Source organism: Gavia stellata, chromosome 8, assembly GCF_030936135.1.
Source record: "Gavia stellata isolate bGavSte3 chromosome 8, bGavSte3.hap2, whole genome shotgun sequence".
Lineage (NCBI taxonomy): Eukaryota > Metazoa > Chordata > Aves > Gaviiformes > Gaviidae > Gavia > Gavia stellata.
This window is the reverse complement of record NC_082601.1, coordinates 36,572,116-36,590,576: the sequence shown is the minus strand read 5'-3', so window position 1 is coordinate 36,590,576 and position 18,461 is coordinate 36,572,116.

The following is an 18,461-nucleotide window of genomic DNA, read 5'->3' as shown; positions in this document are numbered from 1 at the left end:
GTTCAATGCTTCCAGGGATAATGCAAGGGTTTTTAGAAACTATGTATCAGTTCAGGACTTTTGAATACCCAGACCTAATTAAGAGTAACATCAGCAAGATAAAGTTATTTAACAAGCTATAGAACAAGCTATCCTAGCTGGTAATACAATATAGTTTCATAAGACAAAATAAATTAGAGAGAGAAAATTGGAAAAGAAAATAGCCATTGACATCAGGGTAAGTATAAAGTATAGCCACTGAAGAATTAAGAAGTTAACACTTCAGCATTACCTGATGCTGTGAAAGTATCGAATAGGCCTGCATTGCATGAACAGGATTTGAAAGTAATAATTGTACCACAGGCTTTCAATCAGCATGGAATATGCAAATTGAAGTCATTAATAAGCAAATTTATTCCTAGACAAAATGTGATGTAAATGTAGCTAGTCTTAAGCAAAGCAAGTCAACTCTGTCACTGTGCAGAGGATGATCCCACACTGCTTTCTGCATGCTTAATGAGAAAGACCATTCTGATGGCCAAGGAATTAAGTCACTTCTCTGCCCCACAGCTCTCAAGCTAAGTAAAAAGGAAGCTCATAATGACACAGTCCTGGACAACTGCAGCAGAGCTTTAGGAAATTTTCTATTTCATTGGAATAATATTTCGTTCATTTCCACAAACTCCACAAGGCTATACAAAACACACATTCTATTTCAGCAATGCAAAGCAGAGAACTAAGTCCACATTCCCTAACCGGTTATTTTTACAAAGGGTGTTTTGAACAATGTGCTCACATTGCTGGCTGGTTATGAAGAACCACATTCTTGACACACAACCAAGCTAAAAGGTAATTTTCTTTAACTCTTTGCTGGATCCTTTACACAATTTAAGTAGAGGATACTGTGAACTTCAATAAACTTCCCATTTATGAAGCAAAGTCTCACTGGTTTTTGCTTGTCACCATTATTGACTACAAATTCCTCGAATCAGTGTTGTAGCAGCTTTGTTGGCTGAGAACCAACTTACACACTTTTACGATCAGAAAGAAGTATGTTTTAATTGCTAGGCATTTAATTACAGCTAATGAGTCCCAGTGATCATCAAACAATGAATAAAGAAACACCATTGCTTGCCATGATCTAAGAAAAGGGAAGATACCGACAAATCCTGCTGACAGTGTTCAAGCTTATGGATAGAGACTATGGCATCTTAAATATTTCTATGGCTCCTAGAAGGCCAAAAGTGATGAGTTCTATAACACAACTACCTTTTTTCAAGCCTCGTTAATGCTGAGACATCAAACCAGGAGAAGAACAGACTACTTCCTGACCAAGGCTCCAACATTGCTCTTCCTCAGTCTTGGACTACGGTACAAGGGTTATTACATAGGTCTGACCCTACACAGGCTCCACAGTGGGACCTTTCCTACTCCACCCACAGCAACATCTGTTATTAACTAGGCGTTAGGGAGTTTGAGGAAAATGAGTACTTCTGGTTTCAGTTAGAAAAGCGTCATAGATTCTTGCTGGTGAATAACCTTGTCCTTTTCATTCTTGGTGCTGGAGGGACCATTTAACTCCCCATTGCCACTGTGTCCTCAGCCAGCATTTCAACTATCTCAGATATTTGTATTCATCTGTTAAAAAAACAAAGCCACAAGTAAGGGCTGCTAATTCTTCTATTTTTTAATGGCATAACTTGACAGCTTACATATTTTTATATTTCTTCTTTTCTCCACTGTCTCTTCAATACCTTTCCAAACCCATCTTTTTCTGACACAAGATCAAATAGTGACATTTGTCTGAAGAAAAAATAAAGCACAATACAATACAGTAGCATAGAAAATATCTGTAGAAACAAATTATATCTGTTATATAATGATGCAGGAACAGCTATTATAACTAAATATCACTTACTACAAAACATGAAGTTCTGCAGTGATGTTTCCTCATATCACCTAGCATCACTCTTGTTCATTATACTAAAAGGGACAATTCTTCTATAGTTCTGACAGTTCCCCTTACTACTGACTATAGCACTTGACTAAAAAGAACAAATCTTTCTTTCCTCTTCTTAGTTCCCATTAAGATATAGAGATGGAAAAAGTCTGTTACAGTTAGTTTATCCTCCCCACAATTTCTAATAAAATATGTAATACACTTAAACATGTCACATGCTTGAATTGGTGCCAGTGGAACTCCAATCCTTGCTATAGAAGTAGTTTCAGAATAGATAATACAGTATGTTTAACTGGTTTAACTATAGCTCACCAGCAAGTAACACCAACACTTCATAAGATGCAATGACAACACAGTAGCAACAGTATCATTTAACTATAGTTTAAAATCTAAGCCAATGGGATAAGAAAACACTTGGGCAACAGTAGTTGGACTCTCTTTGAGGTGAGTTTTAGGTTATTTTTACATTTGACCATGATAATTCTAACTATTGAGTCAATAATTTTTCATCTAACTGTCAAGAAGTCACTGAAATTAGCACATACAAAAGTCTGAGCAAATATGCAGTTTATAAGACTTACAGATAACAACAAGCCCATAATTAAACCTGGAAAATTTGGAACTGGAATAAAGGTAGTTCTTCAGGAAATACAAAGCATGTCAGAAACAAAGAAAATGTCTTCCAGCTCACATCCATGGAATAAACTTTTTGGGTAGCTTGTCTTTTATCATTATTATTTTATAGAGTTCAGCTGAAAAGTTCCAGCTTGCAGAGTTTTAACCTGTGTTTCAGTTTGTGTGTCTGCAATGTAATTTCCTTATTAAAAGGCAACCCATGCTGCTAACATCAGGGTTTACCTACAGTGTTACTGGACTTTAATATTAACTTCAGAGCAAAGTGCAAAGCTTGAATTACGTATAAAAAACCTTGATACTTGGAAAAGCAATAAACTATCAGCTAATTTGGGCCAAATTTTTTTAAATGGACAGATCATTGATCACTTCAAGTACTTTCAGCATTTGATTTACCTAAATTACATTACAAATTATGTGCTAATGCTAACTTATACCAAAAGAAATTACAAGGTCAAGAATGAAAGCTGGAATTTTAAAGCAAGACTTAATGCCTGGCCCCATATACTTCTATATTTCAGTATTTAAGTAGCCAGCGTATGTGCTGAAGATAGTGTTGAAGTAAATTGAAAACAGTAATCAGTTACTTTCAGTCTCAGTCCTAAATGGCCTCTCATTGTGGGGGGAAGTCCATTAATTCCAAAAAAACAGCCAATGATTAAAATGCAGATCAAATGTTACAAGCACATTTTGAAAAGTGCATTTACACAAGCCTTCTGCCTTCTAACGTACAAACACACAAGTAATTCCTTATATCATGTCCACATATGATTCATAAATATGTTAGAGATAAAAATGTTACAGACTATGCTTCTGAGTTCTGAACATTTACTTGATTTCATCGCTACCATAAGCTTTGACAAGAATATCACATACCTTCTAAACAAAATATAGTTTTCTATATGCTATTTCTATGTATACACTATATCTTAAGTTAAAAAAAGAACAGAAGAAACCTTTAGAAGTTATTTCTTTAAAGGTTATTTTGGAGTTATTTCTTTCCATTTTTGCTCAGACAAGTTAGCAGGAAGATTCAACTTTATTAAAATATCTCTTGTAACTTGGAAATGGTGTAAAGTGACATAAGCGTCAGAAAGAAAGTAAAAATTATTTAAATTTTGACAAAAAAGTCATAATTTTAACCCCTGAGAATAGTACCTCCAGCTGAGACGCTCATTACCCAGAGAAAATGTTTTGTGCTTCACCCACCACTTACAGCCTGAAAGAGAGGAAAGGCAGTCCTAATCCCAGAAAGCTCTCTGTAAGCATGGCATACCAAGAGCACTGAAGGCTTGAAATGAAAGCAGATTACTGTATTTCTTTTCTTAGAACTCTACAGTATTGAGCATAGACTGAAAGAATAAACCTGGAGGAACAGATTTCCAGCCTGAAAAAAATAGGAAAAAGGAATACAAATAATAGCATCAGCTTCACACTGACTCTCTGTTTTCTTCTCTTGTATTATCAGCTGTACCACACTTCGGCTTCTGCTTCAAATCATCCTTTTCCACATTAGCAATTCAACAGTATCAGCAGAGAAAGTGAAAGACTCAGAACACCAAACACACCTGCTATTCAAATATAAAAAATACTGTAGAATCCCAAAAGTTATTTAAAGCAAGTGGATGACATCAACAGACAGAAAATATCAACAGTGACTATCATCATTAAAAATGTTGAGGTACTGAGAAAAAAAATTGGTATAAAGGCATTTCTGCCCTGGTGTTTTATTCTTCCTTTTTATGGATAATCTTAACAGTGTGATAATCTTATACTTAAAAAAACCTCGACCTTCCACTGTCACTACTTTCACTAAAGCAATGCTGTCATTGATGAGGTCACTTAATGATGCCCTGGAGGCAGATATGTACATACCCTGGTGTGTAATACTACTGTATTGTCTGTCTTCAGTATCCTGGTATAAGAACATGACCAAAATATAGAGGTGAAAAAACATTACAGAGGCACGTGAATAATTTTTGCAGAAAGGCTAGAGGCTAGGCCCCTGTAGTCACAAGCAGATAGGTCAATCTAGAGCAACTCAGCTAGTCTTGAATCCCATCAGTTCCTGAGTGACCATACTGAAAAGCTGGCTTTGCACCAAGAAAGCTAGTCAGATTTTACCCACATACTGAAATGAAAGCAAGACTGAGCTCTAAAACCCCAGCAAAGTATACCTTTCACAGATTAAGGCCTGGTTTTGGGCTTTGAGCCAAGGAGTCTACTATGCCCTCCCACTGGTAAATGGTTTTATGAATTCTTTTATTCTGTTGTATACTCAGAAAACCTGACATGCTTAAATTTTGAAAAGCATATTTCCTCTGCTTTGCAATTGAAACATGCACTACAGCTTTTATTTTCTCTTTCATTCTCCAAGAAGAAACTTGCAGGGTTGCTTTTTTGACTAATAGATAATAAAACCTAATACCTAATTTGTCCTTTTGTATAATTCTGACCATGGATTTTTGTTAATTTTTTTACTAAATTCAATTACTGGCCATATGATATTTTTTAAATACATATCTAATCTTGATTTAAAGACTTAAGATCACAAAAAGTGTCTAATGTACTTTCACAAATACATCTGGTAGCTGATTATCCTCACCACATGCATCTTATTTCTAAAAAGAATATACTACACTTGGTTCCCAAAAAGGTAGCTTTGCTATGAAGTCAGCTATCAGAAGTTTCTTCCCAAGCTATTATAGGTGGACAAAGACAACATAATTTTGATTGTTATTAGAATACAAATTATTTAATTTCTCATCTTTATTCGCTCATTTCCTCCCTGAACAATGACCAGCTAATAGTTAGAGTTACCAGGAGTATTGTGAGTGGCACTGTCAGTGCTATAAAAAGTCTAATCATTTTTCAGATCAATCTACCAAAAATACAATGGAGAGCCAGACAATGTGTTAGCTACAAAATAATGTTGTAACTAGGTCATTTTTCTGCATGCTAAAGTACAAATCCCTCAGAAGTCAACTGCTGAAATAGCAGTACAGCTTGAACTAGGGATTTTGGACCAATTCAATTCAGCACAGTCCCAAATAATGTCCACTGAATGGCTGCTCTGCAACAGAATGAATTCTCCCCCGCTATTAATTGGCAAGATGCAGCTGACATCCCACACAATAAAACAGACTCATTAACTTTTTGATAGGCGTTTTACCTGGATTGGAATAAAACATTAAAAGTTATTAAGCAACTCTGGAAAGGGAAAACAGAAATATATTAAGGCCTTTTGCAACTTTCCCTTTTCTGATATACATGTAGGTCAAAATAACCAAAATTACTGACTTCTCACCAATATTTCTGCCTGAAATGTGACATCTGTATGTAACACCTTCACCTGACACAGAATGGATTGTGGTCAATACACTTCTCTGCCTCCTTGAGACAAAACAAAATGGTTGCTCTTAATAACCTTCATAAATTTATAACCTTGTTTTACTTTCAAATAAAATTTGTTTGCCATCCTTTCATCTCTGAGGTTGTATTTACATTATTCTCCAACATGAAACAGTAAATGAAAATCCTTTAGTGACCTCCTCTAAATCACTCTCATTCAATATGCTTTTGCTATGCTCTTTTTTACTCCTCTTCTATCTAAACTGAATGAACATATCTTTCTGATCTCTTCTTTTAGGGAAATCTTTCCTTGTTTAATCTTATTGATTACCCACTTGTGTCTTATCTGACAGGAAGTGAACTGAGCATTGTATTTAAGGCAATGCATCCCTTTAATTGATATTGTTTGCATTGTATTTTCATTAATTTCACCCCATTCCTTCATCATTACAATCTACAATAATTTTGAGTCTTTCCATCTTATTTTCTTAATAATATCTTCTTAGAACAACTTGTCATCAGTGTTTTGCCTCAGGTACAATTTGCTTCTCCCTTATTTGTACACAAAGCCCATGGCTTCACAAAGCAACCCTGGAAAATTACTGCTGATGGGACTGGCTGATACTGTTTTAAACCTTAATCTAAACCCAGATATATTTATCATCTGTTATTTCTTAGAGATTTTAATGAACACTTTAGACTTCTCAGCAAATTTGTTTTAGCAAAGCAACAAACAAAACCAGAAAATTCAAACAGATTTTGGAACCTTGATCATAGACTAAGTATCTTCAAAGCACGTAACACATTAAAAAAATAAATTAATAACGCAATCCATAAATAAAGACTCAACCTATTGAAACTTAGCTTTCTTAGGTGGAAGCAACAGACATTATTAAAAATCAGTAATGCTTGCAGTATCAGCAAAATACATGAAGACAACTTGTTCATTCAAAAATGTTCATTAATGTAACTTGATTCTTGAAGATAATTACAAGATAATCCTATCTCTCTCCTATCCTCTAGTAATTAATCTGTCTTGGTTTTTTTTGCAACTTGTCTCATCTGACTGTCTCTCCGTGGAGAACTCTGAGACCCATGAGCTTTTGTGTGCGTGCAGTGGTCAGTCAGCGTAGAGCTCACTGTGGGTCAGAGCCTAAGGGCAGATTAGCAGTCAAGAATTTTATTGAAAACAAGACATTGAAATTTTGTCATGAAAACTGAACATGACTGTTAATAATACGAAAAGCCTTTGAACAGTTAATTCAAAGAAAAACCTTGCACTAATAGAAGCTCTCTGCCAATTCATTCCAGCAGAATTGTCTCATTTCATTTATTGCTACCTTTTTCTTCTCTATTTGGTGCAGCTGGAGGAGGATTAAAAGATTCAGACATGGGAAAAAGGAAACAAATCCAAGCACTTGGCATAAAGGAGACCTATCTCCACCTCCATCCCCTTGAAGAACGCTACTGAAAGATAACCTTTCCTATTCCTCTAAATTCCTTTGCCACCTTCCCTTTCTGAAGAGTTCATTCTCACAGAAGGTAGGCACACTCTAGTTGCTCTCTCCACTCCAGAGAAGCTCTTTTCTATGTAAGCCTGGCAGACTTAAAAAGCAAGGATTCCCCATCACCCATTAAATATTGAGACAGACAAAGGAAGTGCCTGAATTTAGAAATTTTTCCACACAGCTTGGAACTATATAGCACAGAAACAAACCACTGCAGCCTGTCATGGCTTTTTTTGTAGCACTATGAAATATTTCAACTGACCATAAAAGAAGTGCTGCTGTATAACAGCTACCCAAAGCCTCTTCTCATTTTGGAAGCGTTTTGTCTATGCTGAAGCCTGCTCCACAGGAAAACAGATGATTTTAAACCAGTCATTTGCCTGGCACAAATAAAAATAGCAAGACAAACAGACTTTGTCAAATTTCATTGAGGTATTTATATCGGCTAATACAAAAGCCAAATATGATCTCTTTGCTTATTTTTTGGATACAGAAATGTGCTGCAGGCTGCATGAAGAAAGAGACTATCAGGAAGGTTGATTTCTTTCAAGAGTTGGAGATAGACTGCTGCATCTATTTACCTGTATAAATTGGTTTAATTTCCTTTGATGGTTCTCATTGTTCTGTTCAGTTTAAAATTTGAATATTGTCTTAAAGGAGAAGTGAAATTAATTTATCTTTTCACTTTCTTGCTTGAGATGCACTTGATCAAAACTGGAACGTTTTGGTTGGGTTTTGGTGGTTTTTTTTGGTTTTTTTTTTTTTTTTTTTTTTTTTTTTTACAGACTATATAATAAAAACTTGTCAAGACACATGTTAGACAGGCAAGAAATAACAGAAAATGGGGAAAGATTACAAAGAAGTAAATAAATAACTCTTGCTTGAATCATGTGGTACCACAGCTATAATTTATGTTTTTGAAAGTGAGGTAGTTTAAGATATATTTTATTGTTCTTGTGGAAATTGGACCAGAAGCATGCTCCTGGAGCATTGAAATAATATACCATGCTAGTAGGAAAAAAAAAACTTTGGCTAGGTAATGCATGGAACAGTGTTGGGAAGTATAAGCTGTGCAGTATGAACCAAAGTCAAGTCAAATCTACATAGCTGTATTTTCTGGAGACTCAGAGCAGTTAAGCCTCATCAGCTGCAGCTCATGTCTTCTATAAAGGTTATGACAAGATACCTTTTCAACTCCTCCAATCCTACATTCGAACAGCAACTGAAAACACCAAGAGCACAGCCTTTGAAAAGCCAAAAGTTGAGGTGCATCCATTTGCAGCGATCACTTAGCAGTGACACAAGATTACATTACAAAGGAATTAATATTCCCATTGCTTTCCTGTCCCTTCATCCACTCCGTGCTGTGTTCTGCTTACAATTAAGTTTGATCTCACTGTGTAGAAGGGAGAATTATTAAACAACAGCTTTTTATTGTAGGTTCTGTAATGAGACCTAAATACAAATTACAATGAAGTTCTAAGCTGAAATAGTTGAGATACAAAAGTTCAGACGAAGACAGTAGGACTTTCCAATTTTGAGTGTGTCAGGAACTTTTTCGTTCTATTTTCCCCATACACATTCCTAGTGTCGTACTGCTTAATAGCACTGGTCCACTTTAGTACTTTTTTTTAGGGTGTTTGGGATTGGGGCGTGTGTGTGTGTGCTTGTTTTTTAAACACAGTAATAAATACATGTATGCCATTATCTTATAAGGATAAAACCAGTGGCCTTATTTTCAAAGCACTTTGATAAGAAGTGCCATATGCAGGCTGGGAATTGTTGTTCTGAGTTTGTTTTCAGAGCTGGGTTTGGTTTTGGTTTTTTTCTTCCTTCATCTTAAGGGTGACCTGTGCTACTAATAACATCCGTCCAGAAAGGAAAAAAATTAAAAAAAAAAATCATTTGTTTGATTCTTTGTGTGTGGTCAAACAGACAATGAACTCACAGAACAGATTAAGGGATGACAAGGAGACGGCTTAGTCTATATTCACTGTGCAGATCTGTAGAAAAATTTAGTCAATAATAATTTCACATTCAGAAATACAAGCTAGAAAGGCCAAAGTACAAAGGCCATTCCTGCTGCATTTATTAATAAATCAGAATGCACAGGTGTCCACTTTATAAACTAAATTGCACACGGAACTGTTATTAGCCAGTTATACAGAGAAACTGTACAGACACAGCAAGAAGCTTCTGCTTTGTAAAACAAACAATAAAATTACAGCCCACACAATAAGTATTCTCTCCATATAGGCAGAACTACTTGCTTTTCATTTATTATTTCCTTGCACTGTTGATAAAATAAAGCAAAAAAACCCACCCTCTTGGGCCTTATGTCCACAAACAGATTGACAGTATCTTTCCACCCTACCCTGTGTGGCAATACTTACTTTATGTAAAGAACAGGGTAGACAAGAAACTATCTTAATTGGCCTGGAGTACAGGTTTTCTGAATCATGTGCAGGAGGCATTGCTGAGCTGAATTTGACATACAGTGTCTATCTCACATATTTAGGATGCATTTGGGCTGTGGTAGTGCAGCAATGATTACTGGATAAACATAAATCCACTAGTACTATTACTAGCCTGGAAAACCTAGGTAGTCATAGAAGAGCCCCTAACAAGTTCTCTTCCCCTCAAGTAAATCCAGTGCTAGGGTCAACTTAGTGTGACAATGACTCTGAAGGGCCAGCCTGTATAGCATATACTATGTTGTTGAATTTCTGTAGCAGTATTTAAACAGCAGCACAGGTTAGTTTTAAAAATTCACTCAAATAAAGCACAGAATGTTGTCCCTTCTTCCCCCCAATCAGATATTCTCCGTTCCGGGAAAATACAAAATTTAATCCAGTTGAATAGTGTTTACCTTAGGCCTAGTAATGTATTTAAGGCCTCAGGTTTTACTATACATTTTGTATGGCTTATCCAAGACAGTCTGACTTACGATTAAAAAAACAAACAGAAAACTAAACAAAAAACCTTGTTTAAGCTATATGTAAATTCCAGGTACTGCACAAAATATTAAAATGAAATTCTGTTGGCATTGGCATGTTACTACATTTTCTATTCAAATAACTCATGCATTTGTTACTTTTGAGATACTTTATCTGGAAGACCTAGGCAACCTGAGTTCTCATATCCTGCTCATTTAAAAGGCCAGTAATTGCACCACTCTTGCCCAATACTGACATATGAATCATTCCATATAAATGGGAGACTGGATCAAAATTGTGCTAGGTACTTAGAGCCCTCAGCCATGTTTACCTAAGTTTAAGGGTGAACAGTGATTCTGTGTTTTTAATCAGTAAAACCACATTTCCTAAAGTACAGAATATCCATCTGTGAATAAAGAAGAAATTTTACACTATGAAAAATCTTCTATTTGTCTCTCAGGCCTTCAGTTACACAAAAAGGGGCAAAGTCTCGCAAAACTTACACTATTTTTGAAAACTACATCTCATTAAGGTTTCTGTCATGCTCTCTGATCATTCAGCTTCATACTAAATATTTCTTCAGTAAAACGTAGTGTATTATAATAATTTTTTGACCCAAGATTGAAAATTCAAAATATTTGTAGCAGCAGCTATGCAACTGTCACAAATAGTCTCATTTTCCATAAATAAGGATTCCATTTGCTAATCCTGGTCACAGATCTAAATATATTTCCTTTAAATACCTATAGGTGGTGCCGGAATACAATTGTTTCTTTAAAAAAAGTGATAAACACAAAGCAACTCCGTAGCAAAGCTATCCATGAAGATAGATAGCCCTCCTGGTTGTGCAGATTTACTTCAGGGAAATGTAGCTGAATCAGAAATCAGATTGAAGTTAATTATTTGTGTTTTCCTCAGGTACTTAATACAATAGATTTTCTCATATGGGCATGTCTTATAGCCAAGACTGTTTCCAAGACTGAAGTTGCAAAATATAAGGGTATTTTTTAATTGTTGGAAATACCCAATAATAATAACAAACTCTGAAAACATAGCTGTCATGAATATGGCATAACTACAAAGGAAAAGAAATATAAACATGTTTCCCCAAGAATTTCCCTCTCAGGTTGCACATTTCATCCTGATAATCATAAATTTCACCATTCAGTATAAATTATGACAATACAGCTACTAATAATAGCTCTCTGGGCATCAGCCCAGTTTGCTGAAATGAAGCACAACTAAAAAGCTTCTCCACAAACATATAATGGAAAAGAACAAAATCTTTGCCAGGCATAATTAACATGTGGTAACATGATAATCAACACCAGATGAATCCGTACTTTCTGGATTCAAAAAATACATAATAATTCCATATTAGTGATTATTTATAGAAAAACTCTGAAGTGTTGGCAATTATGAACATACTTTATGGTAAAAGTCATAGCGTGAGCCACTTCCTGTAATGCTAAGACTTTACACTTAATTTCCAAGCTCTATCCAGCCCTTTAAAATTATGAAACTTAAGAAAACAAGTTACAGTAAGAAAATAAACAACTTCACTAGTTCTAGAATTTTTTTAAAGATAAATAAGGCACAGTAAAAATTTATGTCAGCAAAACTTTGTTTAACTAATTAAATGCTTATAACGTTTGTGAACAAAGTTTTATGCATATCATGTAAAACAATTGAACAACATAAAACATGAAGGAGAAGGGACCCCTCAGTCCCTGAATCCTGCTCCACCCATTTGAAAAGTAGCTACCGAACAAAAGCCAAAGCATGCAGAACATCAAATTGCCTCTCCCTGCTCTTGCAACATAAACTGCAAACCACAGATGCACTTTCCTCAATGCATCATAAACCCCAAGGAACAAAACACAGAAAGCTACATTTACGCCCCAATTAACCGGAAAAGAGTGAGAAAAATTATATGACTGATACATTAAATTCCTGAAAGAACAGGAAGTTTATTTGGTAAAAATAGTATGGAAGCTGACATTTAGTTACTCTAGCTTTCCTTTAATTGCAAAGTTAAGCTACTTTCAGAAAAAAGTAGGTTGCAGGGGAAGTAGAATTCACACAAAAAGGAAAACTCTTTACACTGGAGTTCTACACGAAGAGGTACACTACCCTTTCACTCAGCACGTTCTTTTCATTAAAATGTAATCCATGGTTTCTTTTTTCCCCCACCATTTTCCAGATGTTAACCTCTTCCTGATAGCTAATTTAGAAGTTTAAATAAAATGTAACATGATTAAGATGCAGTAAGGCAGCATACAAAGCCAGGTTTAAAATGGAATACGAATTCCATAGAGACCGTGCTGCAGCTTCAGAGCTAATGCAGGCTCTTGCTCTAAACATGAAGGGACATTATCTTCAGGCTTTCAGAAAACATAAACAAATATCATTAAATTTGGCAAGGCCATCACACTGAAAAAAAGTTGAAAACCTGCACAGAATGAACAACTCAGTTATTTCCTTTGGCAAATCTTCAACTGTATTTGCCCACCTCTCCTCAGAGATCTTTTTGGATTAGAAGGCATCTTTAGTGTTCTCTTTTGCTTCCTAATGTCTTCCTGAACCTGGCGTTACATATTTTAGTGGCAAAAACAGGATTACAAATCGGTAGTAATAGAGAAAACTAATTCTTAAGAAAAACAAGAGAAGGGTAAGTAGTAAAGTTTGCTAACTACTGCCTCATCTTTGACAAACTTCTATAAACCTAGAGGCGAGCCCAAAACTGATTTAGATTGCTTAAAGAAGCTGCAAAAAAGTGGACTTTCTTAGAATAAAAACAGTTCTAAGTGCATTGCTTTCCCAGCAACAGATAGAGTAAATGGCACAAATCAGACACATTGTGATTAATGTATACTATTATACTTAATTATACTTCTATTAAATAGTTTGATTACACAGGGAGTGTCTAAGGTAGTATGAATGAGTCATTAGATTAGATAGAGGAACAGTATTTGGCAACATTTAGATTAATTGAAGTTGTTAGAAAAGGACTTCAAAATGTAGGTTGTACAGGTATAGTGCTAATGAATACTGTGCATGGTTCAATCATTCCATATGCAGACACCAATGCGCTAAAATGCAAACATTTGTAATGATCTATATGTATTAATTGAGACTGTAGCTCAATATTTTCATTAAAATCAGAGAAACTAAAACAAACAAATTCCAAAACAAAGTAAATTTCAAGCTCTACTGACTCAAAAAGATACAGTTGAACCTGACCAGTTCATTTTACATTAGGTATTTCTCAAGGTTTCCCCAACTTGGAGGTTTGGTAAATTAATCAGTATACCACCTGGTGGGTGGTTTGGTCATACCCTACCTACATAGGGGAAGACACTATGCATATAATTTTTTGACAGCTATAGAACATAACAAGTTTGAAATTGAATGGTGAATTCCCACCACTGTTAGACAGCAGTGGTGTCACTTTACCTCTACTTGTATGAACCTGAATTTGTGTCATAATGGTTTTCACAGTGGCACTATCTCTCCACTGCAATTTTGGTTATATGTAAACAGCATCTTTTACCAACCAGTGTAGACAGAAATGTAAATTTGGCCATCCATATAATCCAATTGTATAAAAATGTGACCTACTTCGGCATAAATCACTCTGGCTCCTTTGATATGAGCGGAAATTAATGAAAATAAATGTAAATTTATATAGGAGGGCCACAGATGATTGAGGGCTGGAGCACCTCCCCTATGAGGACAGGCTGAGAGAGTTGGGATTGTTCAGCCTGGAGAAGAGGAGGCTCCAGGGAGACCTTAGAGCAGCCTGCCAGTACTTAAAGGCGCCTACAGGAAAGATGGGGAGGGACTCTTTATCAGGGATCGTAGTGATACGATGAGGGGTAACTGTTTTAAACCGAAAGAGGGTAGATTTAGATTAGATATTTGGATGAAATTCTTCACCATGAGGGCAGTGAGGCACTGGAACACTTTGCCCAGAGAAGTTGTGGATGCCCCTGCCCTGGAAGTGTTCAAGGCCAGGTTGGACAGGGCTTTGAGCAACCTGTTTTAGTGGAAGGTGTCCCTGCCCATGGCAGATGGGTTGGAACTAGATGGTCTTTAAGGTCCCTTCCAAACCAAACCATTCTATGATTCTGACAGGTTATTGAACAGGGTTTCCAACCTGTTTTATCAGTTTAGCACATAAGCCAACGCTGAACTGACAGCTACATGTTCCAAATACACCCTAAAAAGTCAAATGCAAAAATTAGCCCTACTTAAGTGTAATATCTGCAAAAAAGCCAATTTGGTTATGTGAATTATATAAATAGCTAAAACAATCACCACGCATTAAAATGTTTGTGGTAATCTGGTGTAGCTATATACCTCTGAGGGTTCATAAACGCATCTTGAGAGACCTAGAGGAGGTTAAGTTAATGTCTTGTCTCATTTAATTGTCTGTTTATAAGTTATCCTTTTTCTGACTTGACTCCCCTTCCAAATATCACATCTCACATGAGTGACTGGTTCTCCTTCGGCCCGTTCTGTGTATCCTACTTGTCTTTGACAGCATGCTATTTTTTTTGTACTTCCCTATATATTTAGGGTGGGAAAAGAGAACATCTGGCATATATGTAGCCATTCATCTAAGAAGTTGAAGGGAAACAAGAAAGTAACTACAACCAGATTTGAGCCATCAGCACTGAATTTGAAACTTTATCTAACCTCCCACTGTTTTTCCCATTACAAAAGAACTAGTGTTCTCATTTGTCAAATTCTCACTGCAGACAGCTCAGATAGGATATTTCACTCACTGCTTTCTTCTTCAATGTCTCCTGAAGCTGCTTGGTACTGGAGAGAATTGAGGTAAGTTCTTATTCCTACTGTATGCTATGCATAGATCAGAATCTAGAGTATAAGCCTTGCCTAGCTTGTATTGTCAAAAACCAAGTCAAGATCACAGCTCTGTTGACACAGCATTTCAAAACTTCTTAGGACCAACTACATATTGGTACTAGGAAACCAGGTTTTATTCTTGGATCTTCATACCGAAGATAGAAGCCTCAGTGAGGGTTGCCCCTCCCCCTTGGGAGCTGCTTTTAAAGCTGAAGCTTTTACCCTTGGCCCCCACCTGAGCTAGACTGCAGTAGTGTTGCAGCCATGCCTGTGCCCAGTTGCTGATCCTGACCCACACACTGACTTCTCTCTTGACCTCAGACCCACATCATCACTATGCAACTTGCCTGGCAATCACAGGGCTGTATCTTACCCTGGTTATTCTCTCCAGACATGATCCCAACCCTGTCTTGCTGACTTGACTTCCCAGCTTGACCTTGCACCTGCCTTGTCACCACAGACTTGTCTGATCATCTGGACTCTTAGCTGACCCTGGGCTGCCATCACCAGGGCCGCCCCACTTGCCTTACTCTCCTACTGTGGGACTGTACTGGTCAGGTCACTGCCCTTGCCTGCCTTACTCTGCTTGGCTCCCGGTTTCTCTTCCCTTGTGGAACGACCTGCCTTTTCTGCTTCCTGACAACTGGATGCATATTTTCTTCAGCGGATGTTGTGTTTTACAGCTAAAGTGTGTATTACACTATAAAAACCCTCTACTTCCAAAAGGTGGATGTCCTATTCTCTCCCAGCCTCCTACCTTTCCTCCTCCTTTTGTTTCCAGCCATCACAGCCATCCTTCTTTTGCACCCGTCTGTCCTTCTCACTCAACTCACTAATGCTTAGTAAAGCAATCAATAAGTTTGTTCAGAGAGAGGGGAGGTGATCACATACCCAGGTGGATGTGCAAGGGAAGGAAGGAGAAGGGACTCTCTCCTTTTGGTGACAGTGAGTTGTTGCACTGGCTCACCGCAACAGTAACTTAATTTTCAGTTTCCTTATTTCACAGCGTATCTTAGTTCTCCATTTACCTTTAGTCAAGACCTAATTCTCAACCTTCCAAGTTCTCATCTGCCACTATAAAATTTTTAAGAAGGCACCAAAAAACAAAGAAAACACCGCTAGTTTAAATCTAATTGCAGGTGAAAATGAGCAGAAACATGCCTTTCTCACCATCCTTTTCCCCTCTAGCACAATAACTATGTCAGTGGTTTTTTTTCCTTATTGCTTTCAGAAATATCCTGAAACTCTCATCTACCTTTTCAGCATATCCCCATTTTAAAGAGTTCCTACATGACTACGATCAGCGATAAAACTGTAAGTCATACTCCTCTCTTCAATCCTCCTGCTACCCTACCTACACCTATGCTGTATATAGACATCAGCTGCTGAATCAAGAAATCTGTATCAGCAATGGCAAACAGCTCTCAAAACATGACAGAACCATATGCTTTGTTAATAAACACACAGTGAAGTAAGATATAAATGATGTGCCACTTTTTTCAAAGTTCAGATTGGCTCATGATGTTATTCATGGCATGTATAAAGGGATATATATGAAGACCAGATTTTGGAGTTGAAAGTTCATTACTTAGGTAGGGGAACACCAAAGTGACTGTAAGAAAAACAGGCCACATTTCCGAGATAGACTACTTGAAAACGAATCCTCTGCAAAGTTTAATGATTGTGCTGATTAAATACAGAACAAAAGTGGTACTGTTCAATACAGAATTATTTTACTAAATGTAAAAATTGCATTTATTCATGCAGATACAACTTGGGAGGATTTTACTTTTATCTAATGTGCTAATCTCAGACTGAAGTTTGAAGTCTCTTCTGAAACCAATTTACTGACCACAATCATGTCATGTTAATGGTAAAGCAGAACAGTACAGAAGTACAAGTGAGGCTAAAATGGAAATAATCATATTAATTATTATGGCAATGTCTTAAAGTACACATAAAATTCTGCTCTCCAACTATAACATCGCTATTTGTCTTGAATAAAGTTACTGTTGACACTGTTGGTGAATAAGTAATTCTTCCACTGCTTGTGGACCCTTTCTCTGAAAAGCCTTGAAAAGGTTATTGATACAAAAAGTAAGCCAAATCTGAGCAAGAGAAAAACGTAGCCTGATAACAGCTGTTGAAAAAATCATACTTTCTCTTTCTACTCTACAAATACCATGTTTTGGTCAGTCTGGTCATACCTAACATTTTGATGAAAACAAGCCATGATACCTAAATTTGCAAAGCTTTAGAGTCCCACCTGAATAAGGTTCCGTAAACAGAGAGAGAAAGAATGGATTGGTCTGTATACTCAGGGTTGGTTAGAAGCAATAAAATCAATGTTTATCAATTTGTACGTACTTTTACAGTGGGAGAAGACATACATACTGCTTATACAGCCTGTTCTATTCCTGGAGAGATAGCAAAAGACACAGGAACAACCACTGTGCGACACTTATCCTTTAACAACTCTGTCCAGCAGAATCCATCAGAAATCTGTTAGGCATCATTATCTAATCCCATCATATCATTTGGGGGGGAGCTCCTAGGAATGTTTCCATCAGAGTAACCACAAAGTACAAGAGAAAGTTTAGAAGCAGTGACTTTCACAGGCTAGCCTGGAGGGAAAGGGACTTTCACAGGCTGCCTTGGCACCTCCTAGTGCCACAGGAAAGAAAATCCTGAGTCTTAAACACACTGCCTGGTCAATATTCTGTGAATGGTTTTGCTACCATCTTGGAAACTAACAAACCCTCTGTTTCATTCTAATGATTAACCATATCTAATGCACAGTTCTGTTAAATGCACTTACCATTTACATCTAGTCTTTCAGAACTAGGTAGGGAATAAAACTGCCTCTTCTGTTGCATCTGATGGTGAAACTTAAGTTTTTGTTCATTCTATCATTTTCCATTGACCCAGTCTGAGGTCAGACTGTTGTAGCATTGTGTTTATGGACACGTAAGTTAGTCTATATACTAGAAGTGCTCCTGACAGCATATTTACAACTGTTCAAATGTTCGTGTGGGTTATTGTTTCCTTCTATTTTTTTTTTAATTCATGGTGTCAACACATAGACAAAAAAGTGTTTTCATACTCAAAGCAGACCCAGGGGAAGCAGAAGCATTTTTTTTAACTTCAAGGAGTTTATTTAGCAGTTTACATATATGTCAAACAGATGCTGCTACGCTAATTTAATCGCAACATACTGTGATG